The sequence below is a fragment of the Muscardinus avellanarius genome (genome assembly GCF_963383645.1).
Source record: "Muscardinus avellanarius genome assembly, chromosome: 7".
Taxonomy (NCBI): Eukaryota; Metazoa; Chordata; class Mammalia; order Rodentia; family Gliridae; genus Muscardinus; species Muscardinus avellanarius.
In genome coordinates, this window is record NC_137793.1 from 61,769,949 (window position 1) to 61,793,119 (window position 23,171).

General features: G+C 45.1%; 1 protein-coding gene across 14 annotated transcripts in view; it reads left to right on the plus strand.

The window, feature by feature from the left end:
* The window catches only part of RGS7 (regulator of G protein signaling 7), a gene marked incomplete at both ends in the record, with an annotated part of 439,059 nt that overhangs the window by 178,561 nt on the left and 237,327 nt on the right, over positions 1–23,171 (plus strand). The window lies entirely within an intron of this gene.

Genomic DNA, 23,171 nt, shown 5'->3' on the forward strand with positions numbered 1-23,171 from the left:
AAATGACCAATGTGGAAGCCAAGCAGAGAATCTTAAAGGCAACAAAAACAAAGGGCCAAGTGACATTCAGAGGCAAACCAATTAGAATCACTCCAGACTTCCCAAACCAAGTCATGAGAGCCAGAAGGGCTTGGAGTAACATATTCCAAACTCTGAAAGAAAACAACTTCCAGCCAAAAATTTCCTACCCAGCAAAACTTTCTATCAAATTAGATGGAGAAATAAGAAGTTTCCATGACAAACAGAAACTGAAGGAATTTATGTCTTCAAAACCAGCACTAGAGAAAATACTCAAAGAGATTAACTACAAAGAAGAAATAGGTAACACACACCAGAACCAAAGAAACAAGATTTTCCATCCAACAGACAACTAAGATTGGTTATCTGTGGAGATTCATTACTTAGGTTAGTCTTTTACCTATCTCTAAATGGTATTGTTTGCCTTTATTGTTGTTAATTTTTAGGATTTCTAGTTGGAATATTAATATACCTTCAGATATAGCATTTGGAAATATTTTATCCCATTCTATTAGTAACTGTTAACTCTGTTTACATTGTATTTGGATTTACAATCTTTTTTTTATTTTTTAGGGAGTTTGTATACTCTTCTGTTGCCTGTGTCATTGAAATCATATCCAAGAAATCACTGCCAATTTCAATGTTGTGAGGTTTTATGACCCAGATTTTCTCCTAAAAGTTTATAGTCTTAAGATTTATATTTAGATCTTTTATCTATTTTGAGTTAATATTTGTATATGGGATTAGGTTAGGGTCCAATTTTATTCTTTTCCATGTAATTATTATGTTTCAACAATATTTAGTTAAAAGATTATTATTTCCACCACCAAATGTTCGTGGAAACCTTGTCAAAAATTACTTCACAATATAGGGAAGAATTTAGCTCTAGGCTTTTATTTAACTCCAATGGTTTATATATCTGCCTTTAGAATAGTACTACACTGTTTCAATTATTGTAGCTTTATATGGTTTCAAATCAGAAAACATATATCTTCTAGCTTTGTTCTTTTTCAAGATCGTTGTGGGTATCTAGAGTCCATATTCCATATTAGGATAGTTTTTTTTTTTCTGAAAAATAAATATATAAATATATGATAGTTTCACCTAAAAAAATAGAAAAAATATATTCTCTGGTAAGAAAGAAAGTAAAAAATATTGAAATGTTATCTTTAAGTCATCAAAAGCTTGGTATCAGACAAATGAAACTGTTATGTGAGATTATCATTTTTAATTTTGGATAAACTGCTATAATACTAGATGTCAACCACTAAGCCAAGCATGGGAGGGAGGGATGGGGAGAGAATGGGGTGGGGATCGGGTGGGGGCTGACTGGGTGATGTGTGCATATATTTCTACAAAAGTTTGTATCCCACTATGATGTATGAATACAGTGCACCAATAAAAAAAATAATAAAAAAATTTAAAAAAATAAAAGAAAAAAAAATAAAAGAAAAACCTACCTCTCATCCTGCACAAGAGTCAACTCAAGATGATCAAAGACCTTGAAATTAGACCAAAGACTTTGAAATGACTAGAAAGGGCAGAGGATGAACAGTTTAACATATAGGCACAAGACCCCTTTGAGGGTCAAGCTCAGGAAATTAAAATAAGAATTAATAAATGGGATGGCATTAAACTAAAAGTTTCTGCTCATCAAAAGAAAGCAAGCAGCCGGGTGTGGTGTCACACGCTTGTAATCCCCGCACTTGGGAGGCTGAGACAGGAGGATCGCGCAGGTTCAAAGCCAGCCTCGGCGGGGGTCGTGGGCTGGGCAAGCCAGATGGGGCCCGGGTCGCGGGACTCTGGGCCCCTGCCGAACTGCGCGTAGCACGCCAGACCCCTGGAGAAACCAGACCCAGTAAGACGCTGGGTTCTGGGCGGGGGTCGCGGGCTGGGCACGCCAGATGGGGCCCGGGTCGCGGGACTCTGGGCCCCAGGCCGAACTGTGCATAGCACGCCAGACCCCTGGAGAAACCAGGCCAAGTAAGACGCTGGGTTCTGGGCTGGGGTCGCGGGCTGGGCACGCCAGATGGGGCCCGGGTCGCGGGACTCTGGGCCCCAGGCCGAACTGCGAGTAGCACGCCAGACCCCTGGAGAAACCAGGCCCAGTAAGACGCTGGGTTCTGGGCAGGGGTCGCGCGCGGCGCACAAAAGCCAGGGCCTGGGTCGCGGGACCCTGAGCCCCGGGCCGAACTGCGCGTAGCACGCCAGACCCCTGGAGAAACCAGGCCCAGTAAGATGCTGGGTTCTGGGCGGGGGTCGAGCACAGGGCACGCCAGCTGGGGCCCGGATCGCGGGACTCTGGGTCCTGGCCGAACTGCGAGTAGCACGCCAGACCCCTGGAGAAACTGGGCCCAGAACAGAAAAAGATAAAGAAAAATATCGGAGAGGTGGTAAGAAAGCCGTTATGGATGCCAGGACACTGGAGATGCAGACAAAACTTATCTAAATGCACTGGAACTTATGGAAAAATTCTCCGTGAAAGAGGACTGTTATTTCTCTATATTGTTAAGAATCTCAGACATCACATATAAGGAGAGAGTTTAGCGGAGACCAAGGAGAAATGCGGTGTTGAAAGAGTTCTTCGCGATGGTGGTGGAGACTTGTATTCAGGAGAAGCAGAAACCGGATCTTACCAACTTTATATTTTTTTGGAGAAATTACACCAAATGTCGAATGCTACCATCACGCATGCTTAGGAACACTGGACAACATTCAGAGTGGAAAAAGAGCCTGGGAAGGATTTGAAACGGTGGAGGCAGTGGCAATGCCAGTGGCCAATATTCGGGGGAGGCAGAGATCTGATACACTACAACTGGAACCTTTGAAATAATAACCACAGAGACAGTGATCGGCACCTGCTGAGGGGTTAGGCGGGCGCCGGGGCCAGTGGCCGACATCGGAGCTTGCTGTGAGGCAAGGCCACTACTGAGGCCTCCGTGGCCGGGATTGGAACCTGCAGAGGGGTTAGACCGATGCTGGGGCCAGCGAGGCCGGCATCGGAGCCTGCCTTGAGGCAAGGCCGGTACTGGAGCCTCGAGGCCAGGATAAGAGCCTGCCGAGGGGTTAGGCCGGTGCTGGGGCCAGCGAGGTCGGCATCGGAGCCTGCCGTGAGGCAAGGCCGGTACTGGGGCCTCCGAGGCCAGGATAAGAGCTTGCTGAGGGGTTAGGCCGGTGCTGGGGCCAACGAGGCCAGCAGCGGAGCCTGCCGTGAGGCATGACCAGTGCTGGGGCCTCCGAGGCCGGGATCGGAGCATGCCGAGGGGTTAGGCCGGTGCTGGGGCCAGCGAGGCCGGCATCGGAGCCTGCCGTGAGGCAAGGCCGGTACTGGGGCCTCTAGGCCAGGATAAGAGCCTGCCGAGGGGTTAGGCCGGTGCTGGGGCCAGCGAGGCCGGCATCGGAGCCTGCCGTGAAGCAAGGCCGGTTCTGGGGCCTCCGAGGCCAGGATATGAGCTTGCCGAGGGGTTAGGCCGGTGCTGGGGCCAACGAGGCTGGCAGCGGAGCCTGCCGTGAGGCATGACCAGTGCTGGGGCCTCCGAGGCCGGGATCGGAGCATGCCGAGGGATTAGGCCGGTGCTGGGGCCAGCGAGGCCGGCATCGGAGCCTGCCGTGAGGCAAGGCCGGTACTGGGGCCTCCGAGGCCAGGATAAGAGCCTGCCAAGGGGTTAGGCCGGTGCTGGGGCCAGCGAGGCCGGCATCGGAGCCTGCCTTGAGGCATGACCAGTGCTGGGACCTCCGAGGCCGGGATCGGAGCCTGCCGAAGTGTTAGGCCGCTGCTGGGGCCAGCGAGGCCGGCATCGGAGCCTGCCGTGAGGCAAGGCCGGTACTGGGGCCTCTGAGGCCGGGATCGGAGCCTGTCGAGGGGTTAGGCCGCTGCTGGGCCAGTGAGGCTGGCATCGGAGCCTGCCGTGAGGCAAGGCCGGTACTGGGGCCTCCGAGGCCAGGATAAGAGCCTGCTGAGGGGTTAGGCCGGTGCTGGGGCCAGCGAGGCCGGCATCGGAGCCTGCCTTGAGGCAAGGCCGGTACTGGGGCCTCCGAGGCCAGGATAAGAGCCTGCCGAGGGGTTAGGCCGGTGCTGGGGCCAGCGAGGCCGGCATCGGAGCCTGCCTTGAGGCATGACCAGTGCTGGGACCTCCGAGGCCGGGATCGGAGCCTGCCAAGGGGTTAGGCTGGTGCTGGGGCCAGCGAGGCCGGCATCGGAGCCTGCCTTGAGGCATGACCAGTGCTGGGGCCTCCGAGGCCGGGATTGGAGCCTGTCAAGGGGTTAGGCCGGTGCTGGGGCCAGCGAGGCTGGCATCGGAGCCTGCCTTGAGGCAAGGCTGGTACTGGGGCCTCTGAGGCCAGGATAAGAGCCTGTCAAGGGGTTAGGCCGGTGCTGGGGCCAGTGAGGCCGGCATCGGAGCCTGCCATGAGGCATTACCAGTGTTGGGGCCTCCGAGGCCGGGATTGGAATCCTGCCAAGGGGTTAGACCGGTGCAGGGGCCAATGGCCAGCATCGGAGCCTGGCGTGAGGCAAGTTCACTCCTGCGGCCTCCAAGGTCGGGACCAAAGCCAGCTTAGGGGTTTGACCGGTTCAGGGGCCAGCGAGACCAGAACTGGGTCCTCCCATGAGGCAAGGCCGCTGCGTGAGCCAGCGAGGTCTGGATCAGTCCACTGAGTAGCCAGGCCACTACTGGGACCATCAAGAGTGAGATTGGTACTTGCAACGCAGCATGCACAGAGAAATATCGCAGAAAATATAAATCAGACGCTTCTCTTAATCAGCAATAACTAGGAGGAAAAGGGCAACAGGAAGAGGTTGAGCTATAGAAAGGGCCCTATAGTGAAGCAACTAATGTGACCAATCAGAGGGTATGTAATACTGGAGGACGGAGCCTCTTTAAAATGCAGGAGGTACATAAACAAATGTATCAAAGTAAATCACCAAAGAAGTGTGGGATGGAGGGAGGGGGAGGGAATGGGACGGGGGCTGGAGTTGGGCTAATTGGATGATGTGAGCTTGTATATCCTCTCAAGTCTTGTACTCCAATGTGATTGATATATGACTTCAATGCACCAATTTAAAAAAATAAATTAATTAAAACAAAAAAACAAAAAAAAACAAAGCCAGCCTCAGCTACTTAGTGAGGCTCTCAGAAACTCAGTGAGACCCTGTTTCCAAATAAAATATAAAAGTAAGTCTGAGAGAATAGCCCAGAGGTTAAAAAAAAAAAAACCCTCTAGGTTCCACCCCCAAGTACCACAAAAAAAAAAAAAAAGAAAAAGAAAAGAAAAGAAAAGAAAGATTCTGAAGTCTAAATGGAGATCCTACAGAATGGGAGTCTTCGCCAGCTATTCCTCTGATAGAGAACTAATATCTAGAGTATATAAAGTACTCAGAAGACTCTGCACTAAAATAACCCCAAATGACCCAACCTAGAAATGGACAATTAAACTAAATGCACACTTCACAAAAGAAGAAATACAAATGGCCAATAAATATATGGAAAAAAAGTTCAACGTCATTAGCAATCAGGGAGATGCCAATCAAAACTACACTGAGATTCCATCTACCCCAACCGGAATGGCAATCATCAAAAAGTCAAACAATAGTAAAGGCTGGTGAGGATGTGGGGAAATAAGAGCTTTTCTTCACTGTTGGTGGGGTTGCAAATTGGTGCAGCCCCTACAGAGATCAGTGTGGAGACTCCTCAGAAAACTGGGAATCGACCCACCATATGATGCAGCTATACCACTTCTGGATATCTTTTCAAACTGACTGAAATCGTAGTGTTATAGTAATATATGGATACCCGTGTTTATAGCAGCATAGTTTACAATAGCCAAATTATGGAGCCAACCTGTTAGTCAATAGAAGAATGGATTACAAAATTATGGGATATACACACAATGGAATTCGACTCAGCCATAAACAAAACAAATTATGTCATTAGCAGGAAAATGGATGGACCTGGAGAACATTATGTTAAGCGGGATCAGCCGGTTACAGAAAGAGAAGGGTCGTGTGTTTACTCTCACATGTGGAAGCCAGGCAGTAATAGGTAATTGGGATACCAGGGGGACTCCAGATAATGGAGGGGAGACTTCAGTGGAGCCAGGGAGGTGGCCTAGGGGAAGGGAGGGAGAGGGAGAATCAACGAAGAAATTACTGTCCCCGGCTCTCTGTACATATGCGAGAGTACCAGTGCCAGCCTCAGTACCCTGTATGGAGAGGGAAGGAGTCGGGAGGGAACCGGAGAAAACCCTCCAAGTGCTGTGTGCATGGGTGTCACCATCACTGTGAGTTACACTGGACTATCATGCACCAATTCAAGTATTAAAAAACTCACTTCTTTTGATACCAATTTTGTTTTTAAAACTCTTGTGAAATGTTATAAAAAGTACAATTCTGAGAAATTCTTTATGTTCAGTTACCCTTCTTCACCGTGCTAATTGTTATATAAATAGAGCTCTCCTTCTGTTAATATCCCTGGGTAGGAGCACTGACATAATGATTTAGTTATTTAGCTAATATTTAATTTGCCGTCTTTCTGGCCCCAAGAAAGTATATTAGCATGATTAACTCAAAGCTAAAACATTACCACCTCTTGCTGGATGTGGTGGCACAGGCCTGTAAAATCCCAGTACTGGAAGGCTGGAACAGGAGGACCACAGGTTTGAAGCCAGCTGTAGCAGTTTAGCAAGACACTCAGCAACTTAGCAAGACCCTGTTTCAAAATAAAAAATCTTAGCCGGGTGTGGTGGCGCACGCTTGTAATCCCCGCGCTTGGGAGGCGGAGACAGGAGGATCGCGCAGGTTCGAAGTCAGCCACGCTGGCTTAAGAGACCCTGTTTCAAAATAAAAATGTAAAATAGGTCTGGGAGTGTAGCCCGAAGGTAGAAGGGCTTCCAGGAATGCCAGTACCACCAAATAAATAAATACATATAAAATAAAAAATGTTAAAAAGTGCTGAGGGTGTAGCTTGGAGATCTCCTGCCTGCTCCTGTGAAGAGCCGGTTGTTTTTCTTGTTATTCTGCATGTTCAAATAGCATCGAATAGCCAGCTTCTGGGAAATTGCTTTATGGAATAATTTTGAAATATTTCATAGAGATAGAAATCTTACACACTTACCTGTTTATATATATTCAAAAGTGTATAGTTTTGAAATGTTTTCCCCAATTTCTTATAACACCCCTGTATGTTTCCCGAGCTTCTTAGCAGGTACGTGATGGGGAGAGGTTCACTCTACCTCTTAGTTGCTGAGGTTAAGGCGCCTGCATGTTGAACACCATCCCCAGGGTCAGAAGTTAGAGTGGCAAGCTGTGGGATTGAATCTACCTCTGAGCCCCCAGTCTCTTTTTATTTTGAAACAGGGTGTGCTGACGCTGGCCTCCACCCTGCAATCCTTCTGTCTCAGCCTCCCACGCCCTGCGATTATAGGCTCTGGGACTTCTATCTAAGCAGCGCACTCGGCACCTTTGTTTGACCTTCCAGGCTCCACTACCTCTCAAGATGCACGGGTTGCGGGGCATCTCAGTCGTTAGACCTGGGAACTTTAAGGCAGCCCAGTTCGACAACTTCGAGGGCTCATAGTTTGTAGCTCTAAGATGGGCCTCCCAAGACTGCAGTTCCCAGTTCTGCTGGGTGACCCCTGTGGCACCCTAGGGAGGCCCTGCACTTCCTCTTTCCCTGCACCACGTGTGCTGTGAACACGAAGGCATTCTTCCCTACCTTAGAGAGAAACTGTGAGGATTCACGAAATAATGTTGGAAAGCCCTTCCGGTTCCTGAGAGGAAGTATTATCTATGCAGTGGAAGGATTTATGGTATGTCTGCCCTAATCCTTTATACATTAGACGGGGAATAAACTTCCCTCAGCCCCAGTCTGACTCTGTGGCAGAACCTAGCATAGATCAGTATATATTTATATATTTCTGATCCCCTACTATGTGTCGGAATTGCTTTGGGTTGGAAAAATAGGGGGATTTTCTTGTTCTTTTAATAGCTAGTGTGAAAAAAATTTTAAACAGAGAGCTGCCTTTTTTGGAAAAAGCAATTTCTATCTGAGCATACTTGGGAAAGAAGTGAAGAGCTGAGCAGAGGGAGGCAGATCTGCAGCACAGCAGAGGAGGAGCCCTTGGCTTTCTGCCTAAGAAAGGGGAGATGAGGTGGTGTGTGCAGACACCCACGTGCCTGTGCGCGGACACCGTGTGCCTGTGCCCGGACACCGTGTGCCTGTGCCCGGACCCGTGTGCCTGTGCATGTTGGTAGGTGCACAACAAGGGGAGGCAGGCACTTGGAGATGTCACAACACTGTGTGCAATGGCTGCTGCCTCTTTGTCGTCCTCTGAGTATTAGGTGAATTCCAGAAAACATCATCAAATGCATAGAGTGGGGAGTATTTCTTTCTGATGTGAGGGGATGACCACCAGAGAAGACCACTCAGGCTTAGTTTAAGCCCAATAGAAAGTCTTTATTAGCCGGCCGGTGACTCCACTGCAGCGTGTTTAGTCTGAGTGCAGCCCCGAGCCATTTCTCAGGGCTCTTTTTATATGTCAAAATCACAAGCTCAGGAGTGAAGAGTTTAGATTCCCACAGAATGGGCAATAAACATTTTTTTTCAGTGGGTGTGCAAGTCAAGCAGAAAGTAGAGAAACCAGGAGCCTTGTGTAGGAGTCACCAACCCATACGTGCTCCTTCTATTGTCCACCTTTTGATTATTTTAAGGATGGAAAGTTCTTCAGGCCTTTGTTGCTCTGCAGGTATAAGCCAAGCAGGAGTCACAGAAGCCAAACAGGAAGTTGTACGTGACTAGCAAGGACCTGGTGATGAACATGAGCACCTTGGGGTCACCTAGGGTTACATCATGGCATTACTGAAGCTAAGGCCTAGGCTCACTGTATCAAGAGACCCAAGGGAGGATTGAGTTTGGGTACAGATCATGGCCCTGCTTACACGAAGCTGGGCCACGAAAAAACAGCAATCTCCAGCTAGCTCCAGCTTCCTCAGGCCACCCACTTAGAGGGTCCGGGCCACAGAGCACTCCGGTGTCAGCTGGGTGCGCATCCTTGAGGCACCAAGTCTGACCATCGAGACAGCTTCCAGTCTCCAGAAACATGTCTGCCTAATGCCCTGGGAGGAGGCAAATGTTTTAGTCTCTGATGGAAGCTTCACACTCTAGTTTTGTTTTTTGGTAGTGGGTCATTCTGCCTATGAGCTACACCTCTAACCCTTTTTAATTTTGGTTCTTGAAACAAGGTGTTGCTAAATTGCTGTCACTGTCCTCAAGCCAGTGATCCTCCCATCTCAACCTCCCAAGTAGTAGGGTTAGAGGCCCGCGCCACTGCACTGGTGAGAGGGAGCTTTTGACCCACGCAGCAACACCCAGCCAGGGGTGTTGCCGAAGTCTAGGATGGGCCGTAGCAGGATAGGCCCTGCCGAAGCCACCTTACCTCATCTGAGGCCTCTGACTGGGCCCAAGCGGGAGCTTGTCTTCACCTCTTGTCCTCTGGCGATCACTCCTGGAGCTCCAGTGAGGATGCTCCATGGAGGTGGAGCACCAGGAGGACCAGTGCTCCCGTGGCTCCCCAGGCTGGGCTTCCGCAGCCCGCCGGCAGCTTGACACCCGCCGTGGGAACCACGGAGCTGCTTTGCTGGGATTCCCCTCAAGACTGCACTAACCGTGGTGGCTGCGTCTGCGTAACTGAGGCGTCACCGGTGGCGAGGCGCTGAGTGAGGTTAGAAAGTGAGAAAGATGTGTTGGAGCAGAACTTAATTATCTCAGAAAGAAGAATGAGCCATTATGATACCAGGAACTGGCAAGTAATCGTACTTCTCTGATCTACAAAGTTTCAAACTGATCATGACTAGAAATTTAGAGCAGTGCAGGCCCCGTCAGCTTCAAATCCCACTTTCTCCCCTACAGATACACTAGCCCAGAAAGCCAAGGCTCAGCTTAGCACATTGGATGTGTGGCTGTACCCTCATGGTGTGTGTGCGCACGTGCGTGCATGTGTGTGTGTATGTTTGTGTGTATTTTTTTGTACTAGATATGGAACCCAGGGGTATTCTACCTCTGCACTACACCCTCAACCCCTTTTCTTTGAAACAGGATCACTCTATGTTGCTGAGAGTCTTACTAAATTGCCAAAGGTGGCCTCAGACTGTCTCAGCCTCCCACGTACTGGGATTACAGGTGTGCACAACTGCTCCCCGACTCCCCCCACTTTTTTTCTTTTTAGAATTTATTTTCTCATGGAATCATTGAGAGTTGTCAGGAAGCTGGCGGCCAGCCACTCGAACTCCCTTGGCATTCATGGAGAAAGCAGAATCACAGGGGATATAAAAGCGGCAGTCGCTGGACCAGAATTTATATATTTGTGTGTCATTTGGACTTTGTGTAAATTAGTCCACCACTGGTCCTAGTTTCTCTCTTGAGAGTACAGTGGAGTGAATGAGTAGCTGCAGCTAAGTCCTTTACACTGAGCCTTCTTTCATAGATGGATCAGCAAGGAGGCGATTTTGCCAAATCCCCGTCTCCAGCCTTCCGGACATAAAGAATGAGTCAGAAGAGTCACATTGAATTTCCTCTTCCTTAGAGCTCGCTGTTCAGTGATCTGGAAAGATCAATATGGCTATTCAAATGCTTCTGAAAAACAGAATCCATTTTCACTTGGTAGTACTTGAATCAGCGGCGCTGGGGAGGGTGCAATTAAAGTGGAAATCCTTTTCCTTTCGCCCATCTACAGTTTACTTATTGATTTCTAAAGAATTCTAGGAATTGAAAATTGAGAAAAATCAATGTATGAGATAAGTTAACCAAGAATGCTCCACACAGAAAAAGGTTAGACTCACAGGCAGCTGAAACCAATTGCAAACTTTGGAAAGCTTGATACATAAAAGGCAAATAAGCAAGGCACCATCCACATGCAGCCAGGCATGAGCACTGGGCCGGAGCCGATAACTGTGCGGTTCAGCAAGTCCACTGTCCATGCGAGTGCATGGAGAGCTGCAGCCCGCTGCACGCCGGGCTGGGCTGCTGTGGCCTGTTGCTGCTAGGGCAGGAGGGACCAAATGACTGCCAGTTTTACAGAAGACATTTTTTTCTAAGTGATACATAGATAATTACACACACGATATTCTGAAGGACTTATTTTAAGCAATCCCTCTTAGAAAGAGAGCTGAGCAGGGCAGATATCATTTAGTAGAAATACACCCTAAAATAATGATAAAAAGTATTGTATAAGTCAGGCATGGTGGTGCATATCTATAGTTAAAGTACTTGTAGGCGAAGACAGGAGGATCACAGGTTCGAGGTCAGCCCTAGCAACTTAGGCCCTCAGCAATGCAGCGAGACCCTGTTTTCAAAATAAAAAATAAAATGGGGCCGAGTGTATACCTCAGAAGTAGAATGTCCTCAGTAACCCCACCACACATAAGAGAACTATCATACAGTAAATACAAAAACCAGTAACATCATCATTTCTGATCACTATTATATCTTATGTACTAGACATATTTGTATGTGTCAGACTCATATACAGCGTGCAGCTCAGGTCTATACAGCCCCACCACAACCAGGTGAGTAAGTAGACAGTATGTTGCACTGGCCTTGACCTTGTGATGGGCACCGTGTCACCAGGCCATAGGGTCTCCTGCTCCACCTGGGTCTCTGGATCTGCACGCCCGTCTGCTCGGTGTGTGCTTCTGAAATCTTCATGGGCACAGTTGTGCTGTTGTCTTTTGTAAGTGCTCTGCCTGAACTTTAGGTGATAAGCCCCCTTTTTTTCCTTTTAGAGATGAGAATCACAGACAAGGTATCACTTCTTAGGTGAAGCCGTCTGGAGAGACCCAGGCCAAGCACCACTCACGGATAAGGTGGCAATGGCTATGACTTCATCCTTTGATCTCCTCAGGTCAAATGCTTAAAAGTTGTCCCATGTACCTGTAGGCCTCAATTGACAACAGAGTCATCACAAATTAAATTACTTATGTGATATTTCTTGATACCACACCATTAAAAATATATATTCTAGCTCTTCTGCTGACACTTAAACCAAAGCCCTCATGTTTCCTCTCAGTGGGAGCAGAGCACAGGACTCACCCGTGACTTCAAAAATAGCTTTCTATCCCTTGGCTGCCCTGCCCTGATCAGCGACCCCACCCATGCTGCCTGCCTGAGAATACCAAGTCCTGATGGCCAAGGCAGGCGTCTACTGCACACAGGAAGTCGATCTCTCTCCTACGCAGTCAGGGTCCTTATGGACCTTGAGAGAACTGGGAGGGGATGTCCCACATGGTGTTCTGAGGACTTCCTTCTCTTAGGGATCCTCGAGAAAGGGCCAGGTGGCAGGCATTTGGCCCCATTCGTGGTATTTTGTATAAAAAAGGAGGATTCCAACCCAAGTGAATGGGTGTATCTGTGAGCCTCTGTCTTCAGTGACTGTAAGAATCTCTCCTTCAGCCAGAAGAAGAACTGAAAGCATGATGATGCCTATGACAAAATGAGGAAATATCCATCTTCCATTATCTATAGTCTTATGCTTATTTTTATTGGGTTGATATCTAGAAACAGGATATAATTTGGCTTGATGCTATGAGATTTCTAGGGGGGGAACTAGGGATTGAACTCAGAGGCATTCTACTTCGCATCTACACCCCCAGCCCGATTTTATTTTTTATTTTGAAATAAGGTTTTGCTAAGTTGCTGAAGTGGGCTTCAAACCTGTGGCTCTCTTATTTCAGCCTCCCAGGTACTGGGATTACAGGTGCGTGCTACCAGGCACAGAGAGATCTAATGGAATAGAAACAAAGAAGAGTATAAAACAAATCCTGGCTTTTATTATCTTTTGGTTTTCACGGTGCTGGAGTTTATAATCTTTCTTGATAAGCATAAGCATTCACCTTGAGTGTGCTATGGTAGTGACATTCCTGGTTAAAAAAATGAGTGTTTATGACACAAATATGAGTGATCTTGGGCATATTTTTTTGATTTGTAGGTAAGTCTATGATAGACACCAAATTTAAAGTTAAATTAAAATGCAACACTCATAAAGCCTCCTATTTGAATTATGTTTCTCCTTATAGCCATTTATATCTTCATCACTCACAATTTCACTCAAATTTTTTGAAGCCATTTAGATTTTCTACAATCGAGGGAGATAGTGATGGCTCTAACATGCCTGATGAGGTCAACATAATCTTTTTTCCCAAGAGCTCAAAAGTATTCCTTAGGTCACACTGAGTCTTTTCAGCATGAGATGTAACTGTGTTTAATTTATAATAGAAGACTTTTAAAACCACAACGATCCCAAGAGAATTCTGCCCAGGAAACAACGGCAAACTTCTTCTGAGGGGAAAATCGAGAAAATGTGAGGAATTCTTAGCTAATGAGGAAAGAAGGCAGGACAAAGGCTCCAGAAGCCAGTGGAAGTGCCATTTGTTTTCAGAGTATCCCGGGACATAACTTTACATCCTTATAGGGTGTTTGAAGAATCACAGGAATGTTCTAGGCTTTCAACAAACGCGACATCCTGTGAATCACAAAACACTGCATTAAGTTCTCCAAGGGTTAAGTCTGTTGTTCTCAGTCAGCTCAGGGGCTGAGAGAAGTGATCCTTCTTCACACCGCAGCCACCTGCGGTGAGTTTGTTCACATTCTCTGCTCTGCAACAGGAAGCAGGAAGAAAGCACGTACTTTACCGTTCTGCCATCCTGGAGAAACACAGAGGTGTTGAAGGGAGAGAGGACATTTAGTTCAAGCTATCTGGAAGTGGGTCTGTGTGGCCATGTGGCCACAGTCGACCAGGTTTCCTTTACGACTCTTAGGAGTGGTGGCAGTTGTAACAGGAAGGCGAGTGTGATGCTCCGAGTCAGGCTCTCTGGACTGATGAGTACTGGGAACCTGACACATGGGGTGCTAGTGACGAGATCTGAACTCCTGAGTGGCCCTGGCTTTTAAGCTTGAGTGAGACAAGTATAAGTCACAGGAACCGTGTATGAAAGCAAGTAACACGCAACGCACATACAGGATGTATTATCCAAAGAGCTGGGAGACGTGAATGGCTTCAGGAAGATTTGTTGGGGTTTATGAATATCAGACATAAATGGCTACAAGGAGAGACTGAGATTTAAGTTAAAGAACTGAAACATGAATTTGTCTATTCCAACGCTATCAGAAATCTCCTGTATTCTGTGTTGGCATCAAGGGCACCTTTCCTTTGAGCATCCCTTGGTGTCTTTTATTGGTTCTTCCTGCCAAAACCTCAAGAGGATTAGCTGAATCCAGAGCATAGTCTGCATTCTCTACTTTTCCCTTATCAAAATCAATGGCTATTTTCGGATATTTTGTTTTTCAAATATGCATTAATGATGTTATTTTAAGGAACAATTGGTCTGTTGGTCTAGAGTCATTAGACTCTAGAGGCTGGCTGGATTTCAAGTTGATTTAAGAAACTAAAATAGAAGAAGGAAGAAGAACTCAGCTGAAATCAAACACTTGCCTAATACCAAGTTCATAAGAGCCACGCTTGGTGGTACACGCCTGCAATACCAGCTGCTTGGGAGGCTGAGACAGGAGGATCACAAATTTGAGGCCAGCCTGGGCAACCTAGTGAGACCCTGTCTCAAAACAAATAAATAAGATGGCTAAAAGATACAGACAAGTAATTAGAGTGCCCTGGGTTCAACCTCCAGTATTTAAGGAAAAAAAAATTAAAAGCTTACATGAAAGACCTTTAATGTATCAAAAATTCTGCTCTACCTTTCTGAGAGAGGGTTGATTTGATAAGACTATTGATTTTGTCTTCTAGGGTTTTAAGCACATGATGTACTTAAACAAACATATCATACTCAATCACTAAGCCAAGCATGGGAAGGAGAGATGGGGAGGGAATGGGTGCGGATCGGGTAAGGGCTAATTGGGTGATGTGTGCATGTATGTCTACACAAGTCCTTTATGCCATTAAGATGCATGACTACAATGCACCAATAAAAATTAAAAAAAAACAAGAATTCTGAACTAAAAAAGGGATGTGATTAATAAAAAAGGAATATAAATAATGTAATCCATTAGCTTTGAACTTAAAAGATTAAAAAATAATTTCTGGATCTCCAGTTGGTTGTCAAAGTCATCCAGAATCGTACATGTTTGCAGACAGAATAGGTGGAAAATATTTGACCTCCAATGCGTGATAACAGTTATTTGAATGCAGACTTAGAGTTTAGGACTTTAATTATAAAAAGGTGAGAATTTTTTATTATGTTGCGTGAGATTAACCAGTGTCAGAAAGTGAGGGTTGTGTGCTTTCTCTCATATGTAGAAGCTAGAGAAAAATTAGGAAACAAAAGCAAGTAGATAAATGAGGAGAGATTCCCATAAAATAGTGAAGGGAGTAAAGGGAGGGAGGTGGGGAAGGAAGGAGACTTGGTGCAGGAAATGGCTCAAATAATGCTCTTTACACATACAAAATTATCAGCACCACTCTCAACAACATGTTCAGGCTGGTGAAGGGATGAAGCAGCCATGCAGAGGGAAACACAGGAGCGCTGTGTGCGGGTATGCTTCTATCACTGACCCTCCATGCATAACTACAATGTACCAATAACAGCATGTATACAAAGAAAGTGAGAGTGCTTAAATAATACAAATAGAAAAAAAATTAACTGTATATGTAACACTGTATATACTTGTGCTACAACAAAACAAAAGCCTATAAAAGCAGCAGAGAAGGGTATAAAGTGAAAGCTAGAGGGCTTCCATAATTCCCTGTGGCCATGAGTCTGACAGCGAAGTGACACACATTATCAAAGCCTTTACAATCTAAAGGTGACAGTGGATATCAGATACGAGCCACAAGTGAGGATCTAAGGAGTCAGAGGGGCGACGATTGTAGGTGGATAGGGGAGAGGTAGCAAAGGGGCAGAGAAGAGTGACTTGGGTAAGAGGGCAGCTGAGGAATCCTGGAAGCAGAGTTGGATCTGGAAAGCTTGTGGGGCCGCAGAAGGCAAAGTGCCCGCGAGGGCAAGGCCCCGGGCCCTGGGGCAGGCAGTGGTCAGCAGTAGCCAGTTTTAGGGCCAGAATCAGGATTTTGAATCATGCAGTGGAGAAGTATGAGATTGTTAAACAAAAGGTGAAATACTCAGACTTATTTCTGATTGGATTCTGGGATTATTTTCTCCCTTAAGCAGAGTGATGGGAGTGAAACTCGGGGCTAAGGAGTCCATTCAGGAGAAAATTTCAAGCAAGCTACACATGAACTTTATATATGGCATCAACTAAACAATATTACAGGTTTAAAGATCTTATTTGGCTGTTCTGTATGACTCTTAACACCTCTTTATATAAAACCTAAGAAAAATGTCCTGAAGAGCTAAGCGGAGCCTAGCTTTAGAGCAAAACGAGGCCCAGGCCCGGCGGGAAGCGGAGGGACCACTCCCAAGCCCCTGTCCTCCTAAAGCTTGCAGCAGTGGGCATGCCGGAGCATGCTGGTTACACAGGCCCTTTGCAGATTCTCTTTCTCTCTCTCTTTCTCCCTCGCCATCCCAGCTCCCTCTCTCCTGCCCCATCACATTCTTTCTCTCCCTCTTTCTTTTCCTCTTCCTCCTTCTCTCTGTCCCAGGCTGGTTTTTTCTATTATATACTCTATCCCTTCCTCTTTCCATTCCATTCTTGAGTCTGCCTAGAACCCCTTCTAACTGCACCACACACACATTGTATGTCAATGTTTGCTCTATAATTCAGGAATGGGAATGAGAGGGAGAAGGAGCTTCTCCTTGGGCTTCTGGACTGTAAACTACAAAGATCAGATGGCCTGTGCAGCCCTGCTTACTGCTCCCTGCACTAGAGAACCAAAAGGAGGTTCAGCGGGCTGCAGAAGCTCACCACCTCAAAGGCTGGAGGCGGGCTGCCACAGGCCCCTCCTAAACTCAGCATTTTCTCCTCTGTGGCAATCTAAACTGAGATTCTGCCACAGGTAGCCCAAGTGGTAGACATCCACAGTTACTAACATGCACAATTACTAACACACAGTTACTGACACACACAGCAACACAGTCTTTCATCTGTTTACTTATTTTGAGTTGATATTATATTTCTTGAGACAGGTGAGAGAAATGTTGTATTTGAAAAATAACCCAAACAACATCTACACATCCAAAAAATCTACCTCGATCTCTACTTTCTGTAAAATCATAAAGATAAAATCTGTACCTTCCATGTGAATGAGTGTTTTATCAGAAAATATGATTATGTTCAAGATGAACTAGGAGAGACTTACATGTAACTAAGTTTTATAGTTCATACTCCCAGCCATAATTCCTCTGGAGAGTGGCAGCTTTTCCACAGGAAAAAAGTAATTGATTCCGAGTCAAGATACCAACTGCTATAGCTGTAATGTGCGGGGTCATATCAATTAGAAGCAACCTTAATTAAATTATTGCAGCAAAAACCAGTTTGTGTTGCAAATTTTAATCTCATTTACATTTCATTAGAGACTAAAAGTGCTCTTCTTTGCTGGCCTGCCTTTACTGCTCCATTCAGAAGTGCAAATCAGTTTCTTCCTTAGAAAGGCTTCCAGAAGGAAAAGGACCGCAGGAGATTGAAATGATGTAACATGCGTTACCATCTACTTGCCTAGAAACACAAGAAGCCTTTAGCGATCCCTTTATCATTGTGCCAGGTAGCGCTTGAAGAGATGGTGCACACAGTAAGTTGAAAGTATGTTTGTGCAGACACGGCCCAGTGAGTGTGCCTCTTCAGTCTCTCATTTCCATCTTCGCCGTCTCCTGTACTTAGGGACGGTTATCACAAGAAGTTGGAAAGCCTCCTCTAAAATTTCGATGGACTAATTTCTCTTCCAGACCTACAGAGCACAATCTATTTTAGCCTACCTCAACATTACCTCTGTGGTCTGGGGTCGTGGCAGAGCTGTGGGCTCAGTGAAATCCTTAGCAGTGATATTGTGGCAAATTTTGGGCCAACAGAGATCCAGATAAATGGAGCCAAATGTCCACCATGGTTTAGAACCAGGGAGATTTGGAGGCAGCAATTTTGTTCTCACCAGCATGGATGCCCTGTCTGGTGGCCCCCTTGAACTCTTCCGAAAGGGACGCTGTGTAGTCTGTTCCCTCTTGTGGGTGTGGGTGGGGCTGCTTCACCTGAGCAGCCTGGATGCCCGTCACAGGCACCAGAGCAACATCCAACGATCGCAGAGCTCAGGCCAGCTCTGGGCTCCTGGAAGAGCCCTGTGCTGGCCAAACTCAGCAGAGCCTCAGGAGCAGAGAGACAGCCTCATCAACAGCCACTGCCAGCTCCAATGCATCTGTCATAGCCGAGGAATCCCCGAGTTAAGTGAACAGAAAGCAAGGTATTCCAGCCTGCAACACGTCGATCGCTTCTGTCCCATGATTTCTGCCTCTACCTTGTTTTTTCACCAAGTGTTAGATAAGAAAAAATAATTTCTTTCTTTTTTTGTGGTGCTGGAATCCAGGGGCATTCTACCTCTGAGCTACACCCCTAGCCCTATTTTTTCATTCTTTATTTTGAAACAGAGTCTCACTGAATTGCAAAGGACCTCACTAAGTAGCTGAAGCTGTCCGTGAACTGCGATCCTCCTGTTCAGCCTCCCAAATACTGGGATTACAGGCGTGTGCCACCACGCCTGGCTAAGAAAAAAATAATTCCAAAGAAATCTTTTCAAAAGATTTTATTAGTGAATTATGCTTTTAAAGTACTTTTACTAAGTACTTTTTACAAATGCTTTCATTAGTGCATTATAATGATACATCAAAATGATGTTCAAAGTGATACGAACTGTATTTACACGGCCCTTGGTTTTCTTTGATCCTCTCAGAAAAATAAAACATGTGCCTTTAGTAAACTTTAGCATATCCCTCTATATTTTTATTTAGCCTCCATTATGGGCTGGTATTTTGTATATTAATTAGCAATATGAAGATGAATAAACTAAGATTTCTTTCTTCAATAAGTTCACATCTAAGGGAAAACTAAGTTTCCCTAGTAAGTTTTACTAGTAATTCAAACATGAAAGATTTCATAGTGTGGGTATTAAAAAAGCTTGCTTGACTTTTTTCTTCCTTCCTTCCTTTCCTTTTTCTTTCTTTCTTGTTTTTTAAAATGGGGTTTTGCTACTGCTGAGGCTGGCTTTGACCACAAGATCCTCCTGCCTTAGCCCCCAGAGTTGCTAGGTCTGTAGGCGTGTGCCACCACACCAGGCTAAGAAAAAGCTTTGGACTTAATGAGGCACAGATATTCTCAAAGCTACTTTCCAAGAGACAGTTGTTTTACTTCTACCATACATTGTGAATTAGTTTGCATGGAATAAAGGATTCATTTTGCAGAGTCCTCAATTCACTTCAATCCTTTGTTCTTCTAAGGAACTTCAAGAGGCAAATTCATCCAGAAAACATGCCCACAAAGACATTTTAATTTTGTCAGAAAAAGATGTAATCTCATTTCCCATTTCTCAAAATGCAACTTCTTCATTGTTTATGTGGTTCTTGGTGATATGCACGAATATTTCTCCTGACATTTCTGCTAATCAAATTCCCTGTCTTTCAGGGGCCAACATAAACCCAGTCTTGTACCAGAAATATAAGGTATAATCCATGGGCATCTTTGTCTTCCAGTGCGTCTAACAAGTATTGGCGGTTGACTACAGCTGGGTTGTAAAAGAAAAAGGGTCTGTGGCTTTCTAACCCAGGGAAAGGAGGAAAACCAGGAAGAGGAAGCATTTAACTAGCATGGCTTTCTTTTTTAATTCAATCCTGTTTTATTGCTTACATATGATTGCATAGTGAATTTTTACATTTAAAAATTTACTCCATCATAATTAACACATAGTGTATACTAGTATTATTTCTCCTTTTTACATATGAGAAGCCGAATCTTAAGGTGATATACAAACTCACTTGTTCCTACAGTTAGTGAGCAGCACAGCCAGGATTTGAACTCACTCCGTAGGTACCACTGGCCTAATGCGTGCCTTTCATCTGCCATTTCCATTGACATAAAATGTGCTGATGGTCAGACAGAAATACATTTGTAGACCGTCCTATTTAATTTAGTATCCTCATCTCTTTGTAGTGAGGAAACTTACCAGACTTCAATAGTTATGTAGCTAGAAGAAATTGTAAGATGCCTTGCTACTAATTTCCTTTAAGGATGAAGAAGATTCAGAGGGACCCTTCGTGCCCCAAGGCACGTCAGACCTCTTGTCCACACTCCAGGATTCTGTTATCCCATGCTCACTTGCTTCCCCAGAAAGCAGCTCAGGAGGATAAAAACACTTGCTACCTCTTTGCCACTTCACAGTATTCTTATGAACACATGCAAACACATATCTATACACATATATGTTTATGAAATATATTTATAATAGACATTTATAAGACATATTTACAAATAATATTAATTTCCAAATAGTATATGACATGTATGTATGTATTTGGAGACAGCATGACATATGTTTGTATGTACAGTGTTGGTTCTCAGCCCCTGTTGTTTCTTCATGGATTCAACCAACTATGAATCAAGAATATCATAAAGAAAAATTCTGTCTGTACTAAGCATGTACAGATGTTTTTTCTTGTCATTATTCCCTACCTAATACAGTATAACAACTACATATATAATATTTACCTTGTATTAGGTAGTAAAAGAGATCTGGAGATAATTTTGTGAGTGTGTGTGGTAACTGAGGATCGGTCCCATGGAATTCTATCTCTAAGCTACATCCTTATTCCTATTTTATTTTGAAACAGATGTCAGTAAGTTCTGAAGGCCTCACTAAATTGCTGAGACTGGCCTCAAATCTACAATCCTCCTGTCTTAGCCTTCCATGTACTGGGATTACACATATGCAGCACTCTGACCAGCTTGGAGATACAGGACTATGTGTATAGATTACATGCAAATGCTGGGTTTTTTTTTTATAAGGAACTTGAGCATCTGTGGATGTTGGTGTCTTCAAGGAGTCCTGGAATCAGTCCCTCAAAACACCAAGGGGCAACTACGTGTGTGTGTGTGTGTGTGTGTGTGTGTGTGTGTGTGCGCGCGCACGCGCGCATGCGTGTATGTGCACATGTGTGCACAGACACACACATTATGTATATAGAGCTCCTCTTGGAATATTTGAAGTGTCTGAGTTGTCTGGCTTTAGGTGAAATTGTACCCAAAAGTTCTTTGTTGGAGTTGCATTTCACATTGTCTCCTTGCTATCCATCTTGCTGTATCACTCTGCCTGCTTTTAGCATCCATCTCACCCATCGCTGTAATGAGAGACCAGATGGTTAGACATGTTCAGCCATGATGAGCATAACAATTACCAGGCCCCGTGAGAATGTGCACGGAGCCTCAGTGGGTGGGTGGCTGTGATTTCATATGTGGCCTTTGTGACCGGACTTGAGTTTTTAGAAACAGTTTTTTGGTTGTTCTTGTTCTGGTGTAATCTGTTTATTTTTGCTCATTCTAAGTTGCAGCAAGGTTCGTGGGTAAATCACATCTGGATAAAAATGGAAATGGCTGAATACATTCCCACCATCACATTTTCAGTCAAGAACACAAATTTTATTTTTATGGCAGTGTTTACATATTTTTTCAGTTACAGAAATTACGGCTTAGTAAACATGGAAGTGTTTGAAACACAACCCCAGAAGTGACTCTCCATACCCAGCCTGCTAGTGTTGCTTCATTGGAGTCCACTGAGTTGGGAAGAAGTATGACTTAGCAGAGACAGTGCAGGGCCTGTTGCTGTGCACCTGGGTCCAGCCCCTAAGTGGTGGTGACTGTGGCCACATCCCTGGGTGTGGAGGTGATTAAAGTGGAAGTCTCAGAGGGGTCTCCCTGGCTGCCTAATCCAGCCTGGTTTAAACCACTAAGCAGATAATATAGGGTTTAGGGCCCAATACAGGGCAAGGCAAAGCAGCTTAGTTCATTTCAGAACATTGGGTCAGGTGAATCAAGGGCAAATAGCAACAAAATAGTCATAATGGAATGTTTATTTTCCTGTTTCTACACTTATATATATTTAATACACAAAAAGTAGGGTATTTGTTGTTGAGGCCTTTGGGAGGCCTGGTTTAAAAACACATGCAATAAAACCTTTCTTTTCTAACTGAATTCCGAACTGAGGCCTACAGCAAAAGAGAAGAGCTCATATAAGGGTCCAAAAATCACCCTTGATTGCTGACAAAGTTATTAATGAAGTGTTTGTGCACAGTTAAATCTTAATTTAAGCTCAGCCTGAATAGACTTGCTCATGCACCACAGCAGGCTACTCCTTATCAGCAGAGTTGAATATGGTTTTCCATCCAAGAGAAGAGTAATGAGGAATGGGTCTTGTTTTAGTTAGCTCTTTCTTTTGTCATTTTTTTGTGTGTGTCACTGTGACCAAAATACCTGACAAGCACAATGAAGAGGAAGAAGGTATATTTGGCTCAGGGTGTTAGAGGTTCAGTCCATGGTTGGCTGGCTCCAAGGCAGAAACCACAATGGCAGAGCACATGGTGGAGAAAATATGCTCCTAGTCCTGGTGGCTGAAAGAAGATGGAGCAAAAATAGAGGGCCAGGGACAGATACAGTCCCCAGGGCCATGGCCCAAGTGACCCACTTTCTGCAGGCATTCTCCACCTCAGTACCTAGCTACAGTGCCTAACACATGAGGTTTGGGGGCATTTTTAACTCAAACCAGAACAGGCCCTGATGGGCAATTTTTCATTCCCAACTGTCTGATAAGTCATCCCAGCTCCCCTGGAATAAGTTAGAAGAAAAAGGTAGAGAGTAGGTGAATGGTACTCCCCTCTGCGTGGAAGTAGAGAATAAACATCTCCATTATCTGGGGTATATACACATGTGTCAAGACCAATATTTATTTTCCTGTCTGTGTATCAGAGTTTATATATGTTGTATCATATTTATTTATTTATCATTAATTAATTAATTAATTAATTCATTCATTCATTCATTTTTGCTGTGCTGGGATAGAACCCAGGGCTCCTGTGTCTTGTCCTTTAACCATAAAATACTATTCTCTATCCGAACTCCAATCCCACGAAAGCATTGTGAAGGAGTAATTATAAATCTTATTCTTATTATTTTATGGATGAACAAACTGAGTCTTAGAGAAGGTAGTTAACTTTTTTAAAATAAAATAAT